The sequence below is a fragment of the Grammomys surdaster genome, unplaced genomic scaffold (genome assembly GCF_004785775.1).
Source record: "Grammomys surdaster isolate TR1022 unplaced genomic scaffold, NIH_TR_1.0 237, whole genome shotgun sequence".
In the NCBI taxonomy this organism is placed as follows: domain Eukaryota; kingdom Metazoa; phylum Chordata; class Mammalia; order Rodentia; family Muridae; genus Grammomys; species Grammomys surdaster.
In genome coordinates, this window is record NW_021604682.1 from 862,719 (window position 1) to 867,637 (window position 4,919).

Sequence of the window (4,919 nt, forward strand, 5' to 3'; positions counted from 1 at the left end):
ATATACATATACATATACATATACATATACATATACATATACATATACATATATATATGCTTGTTTGTGTGTGTGTGTGCACGTGCATGCATGTACGCATGTGCTAAGCAGTACTTAGTACCTAAGTCTGGGAATGGTGTTAACTCTACCTCTGAGACTGGAAGAAGCAGTAAAGATGGAGATGGGGTAGGAAATGCATACAAAGCCTGTTTGAGAAGCAGTTGCCTGCTCAGCTCCTTCCCAGGCTGGCAGAAGAGTCAGGGGCCTGCCCTAGAAGTGACCTAGGAGCCTGTGGGTGTGGCAGGGGAGTGTCCCAGGCTGACAGTAGGGCCATACTCTAGTGGGTTTCTGATTCTGGGAATCTAGGATTGCTATAGGAGAGAGAGGACTGCTGGAGTGACCGAGTCCAGCCGGAGGGTGTCCTGCCTCCAGGAGCAGCAGCCCAGGAAGATGGCACGGGTCAGGGCAGATCTGAAGGCGGTTGGGCCCCTGAGTTTGGAGAGGAATGATGTAAGGTATGTAGAACGAGAAGAAGCAAGCTATGAGGTATGAGAAGGGCTTAGCACTAGGTGGGCAGAGTCCTAGTCATCAGTGAGGATGGGGAGGTTGGGGGGGAGAGGGGGCTCAGGAGAGTTAACACTCAGCTTCCTAGAAAGGAAGTTACAGTGTGAGGCATCGTCTGTTAAAGTTCAGGATAGCAATACAGACACATTTTATTTTATCAAAATACAATGGAAAAAAACAACTCAGAAAGAGGTTATCTGTGTCACAGAAGCAAGGCAAATGACTAGGTGCTGCTGTTGCTCACAAAAAACCTTGTCTAATTGTTTAATTTAAAAATTATATGTTTATAGCTTTATGAAAGATGAAAATTAAAAGGCCATAGCAAATGTTTTAGACAAGAAAAACTATGAAATTAAAAATCCCTTAACGTTTTCTTCCCTTGCTTCTCCTGCCAGGGCAGAACTCATTCCCAGTCACCACAGTGGCAGGGAGGGTTCCTGGTTCCCACCCCTGGTGGCCTGGCTTTCATCATGTAGGATATGGGGACCTGTGTCTGTTCAGGCCACTTGGGTTCTGTAGGTCTGGCCCCCACACCCTTCTCCATTCAGGGTTCTCTTTCTCAGGCTCCTAGACTACACTCCTGAGTTCCTCCATGTTTGTGGGGTCACGTGACCCTCACGGTTCTTACTGTGCTCACGATCCAGACGTTGGGCACAGTTCTTGCCCAGCGCCCAGGGGGACATATGAGGTCTTATGCCTGATGGGAGGAAATGGATCGACACCATCATGGTGTGATTTCTACTGCCTAGCATTCTGTGGACTGTCTACCTAGTCCAGGGCTTAGCACTAGGCCTTTTTAGAGGTTTGCGTCCTTCCTTCTGTATGGGTGTGAGCATGGTGTTTTGGACCATTACCCCATGGTTAATGGGGTAACCAGAAGCGTTGAGGTAAGCATCCTGGTGCACGGCTCGTCTCTGCTGTTGTTGGGTTCCTAAGTCGGAGAGGACAGCCACACGACATAGAGCTGCTGAGATGGGTCTAGGTTGCTAGTTCAGACCAGCCTTGGGCCGGCCAAACTTGAGTTATGTCTCTGGAAGTGGGCCTGCTGGACATCTGCACACTGACGTAGGAAGCAGTGTCACAGTGGTCAGTTTTAACACCCACCAGAGGGTCTGCTCTGATGTCTAAGCACTCTCCCCTGTAGAAGACATCTGAGGAAGGCAGGTTTCCAGTTGCGCTGTCTGCCTTTGCGTCTGCTCTGTGACATGTTGAGCGACTCACTTCCTGTTCCAATTATACTGCTATACCACTATCTTCTTCCCACCCTGAGGCAAAGGGCAACCACCTGCATGTACAGGCTTGCTTGTTTGTTTGTGTATACATTTACTGTGTAACTTAACTTGAGATTTAGAAACATAAAGGCCTAAGTCATTTTTCTTAAATATTTCTTAAATATTAAAACCTCACACACTGCAAAATGCTTCATTTCCCCAGTGACTGTGTGATCATTTCCGTGTGGTACACCATGTTCTTTCTCATTGGTTGGCCTGTTCTTTGCCATTGCACCCCACGCCTGTTGACATGATTGTAATCTTATAGGATGCTAACCATCTGATAAAGAATTCTGCTCTTTTAAATAGTTGTCTGGCTTTCCTGGCCTTGTGCTGTCGAGAGGAACTTTTGAAGGACTTTTTAAGTTACAAAGTGAATCACACTGAAATAAAGCCAGTAATGTCGTCGTGTGCCTATAATTCCAGGACACCCTAGAGGATCGTGAGTTCCAGTTGCTTAGGCTACATAAGGAGATCCTGTAAACAACAAACATGGACGGATCGAACATTGATTGATTGGTTGGTTGGTTGGTTGGTTGATTGATTGAGACAGTGACTTGCTATATATTCCTGGCTGGCCTAGTACTTGTTATATTGCCCAGCCTGGGTTTGAACTAATAGAAATCCTTCTGCCTCAGTGTTTTTGAGTGCCTAGGCTACAGTTGTGTCCCTGTCTTCAAACCTGTAGTTTAAACTGTGAGCAGTTGAAAGCTCTTTTAAGTTTCTGATGTAGGGAGCCATGTTGTCTCACTGTCGATTGTCTTCTTTGCTGTAAATTTCTCTCCCTTTCACTCCCTTTCCAACTGACTTATGCCACTTGGTTATTGTAATTGAGATTTTGACGCTGCATTTGTCTGATACACAATAGTATAGAGGAAAATAGTGTATTCGTATGTGACTGTGTGTTAAGATGGTTTTAGTTGCGAGGGGATTTCTAGTTGAATTTTGATGTCTCCTGTACTTGGCCCGAATGCTGCTTGCTGTAGCTGGCTGCCAAATATTCTTTACTGTGTTGAAGAGTTTCTTCTATTGCTACTTCTCGTTTGTTTTTAAAAATTGGAAATTGCAGTTTACTAAACATGTTAGTTGCAGCTGGTTTTCTCAGCTGGGGCTGGAAGGATGATTCAGTGGGCAACGTGCTTACTGCGCAAGCCTGTGGACCTCAGATGGGATGGAGAAGCACCTACTAGGCATGGTGGCGCACATCTGTAATCTCTATTCTGGGAGATAGACAGGCGGATACTGGTGCCTTGCTGCCTGCCAGGTCTAGCTGAAATGGCACCCTCCAGATTTAGGGAGGGGCTTGTCTGAAAAAGGTGGAGGTTGATACAGACAGACGACATTCCCTTCTGATCTCTACATTCCATTCCATGTGCACCCTGACACACGTGTACCCTGACACATGTGCACTCCTACACATGTGCACATACACATTACAAACTACAGGCACTCAGTTGATGCCTTCCTTTCATCTCTTAATGTAGTAAATTCCTCTGATAATTTCAAATGCTCATTTTAGGGGAAAAAAAGTGTATTAGATTTTACCGATTCTTTTAAATATTTTTCAACTGCAGTAAGCTCCCGATATTTTATTTGGCTTAGCATAAGATTACAGCTACAGTTAGGTCATGCCAGGGCTGGAGTTCCACAGTGTTATAACTATTGTAGAACTCAGGATCAAAGTCAGTGCAAGGTTCCTGTGGGGGTTACGATTAAGGCTGGTGTTGTTGCACATTTAAAGTGTCTTTCCCTCTAATTTTTTATATGTATGTGGATATACATGTATGTGTATTTTTATATGTGTGAGTACATGGGTGCATGCATGCATATATGCATGGGAGTAGAGACCAGAGAACGACCTGGAATGTTACTCCTCTGACATGCTCTCTCCCTCTTCTTTTCTCTCTCCCTTCTTCCCCCACCTTTTGGAGGCAGACTCCCTCACTGGCTCAGAGCTCAAGTAGGCTGGGTAGGCTGTCCAAGGATGCCTAGGGACCCACCTGTCTTTATCTCTTCAGAACTGGGAGTACAAACACAAACCATTATACCCATAACAAAAAAATGGATTCTTGGGGTTAAATTTAGGCTTGCATGGCAAGTGTTTTATCAAATGAGCTCTCAATAGCCATGTCCCTTTGTTTCTAATGTTTGTTGTTTGTGGAGGGACTTTAGTTAGATTTATTAAGCACTGTTATTTATAACAGTTACTCTTTGTAATAACTTTCATCTATATGTGTATATAACCCATAATTTTGTTCACTGGTATCAACAAGGTGAAGTGTTTTTTTTCTTTTTTCTCATAAACATTTCTTCTATATTTCTTTATTGGGTGTGCATGTGTGTGTATAAGTGTGCATGCCACACTGAAGGTATAGAGGTCAGAAGACTGAGAGATACTTCTTTTCCCTATTATATGTGTTCTGGCGGGGTGGGTAAATGCTTGGCTTGAGGCCTGGTAGCAAGCGCTTCTACCAACCAAGCCATGCCGCCCACCCATGATGGTTTCCTTCTTTGATGTACTAGTTCTAGGAGGGGAAGCACTGACTTTCCTCGGCTGGCCCAACTCTGCTGACTCGTCATTCTCTGTGGTTTCTGTCTCTTGCTGTGTCCCCATAACCTCAGAGCTGAGTGGACTCTAGATGCTTGTGGCAAGGAGGAAGGTGGGACGGGGGGGGGGGAATTCATTCTAGGATCTTGGGGTCCATGGTATGTTCACACATGTCAGTATCCAGGACTGGCCGCATACTGCTGATATAAAACATAGCTCCATCCCAAAGTGAATAAGAGCTAGTTTATTCTGAGCAAATATGAATGGCCATGGTATGGGAACAAGGTTTTCAAATAGTTCTGAATGAGATGTTCTACAGGACTGAATATATATCCTCTCTCCCTCTCTTCCTTCTCCTACTCCTACTCCTACTCCTTCTTCTTCTTCTCCTCCTCCTCCTTCTTCTTCTTCTCCTCCTCCTCCTTCTTCTCCTTCTCTTCCTCCTCCTCTTCCTCCTCTTTTTCCTCCTCCTCTTCCTCCTCCTCCTCCTCTTCCTTTTCCTCCTCCTCTTCCCCCTTCCCCTCCCCCTCCCCCTC

The 4,919-nt window shown here is 45.2% G+C and overlaps 1 protein-coding gene across 2 annotated transcripts in view; it reads left to right on the top strand.

Annotated features, from left to right (window-relative positions):
• Window positions 1-4,919, top strand: part of Pcbp3 (poly(rC) binding protein 3) — a 130,940-nt gene that overhangs the window by 14,492 nt on the left and 111,529 nt on the right. The gene's annotated exons all lie outside the window — the stretch shown is intronic.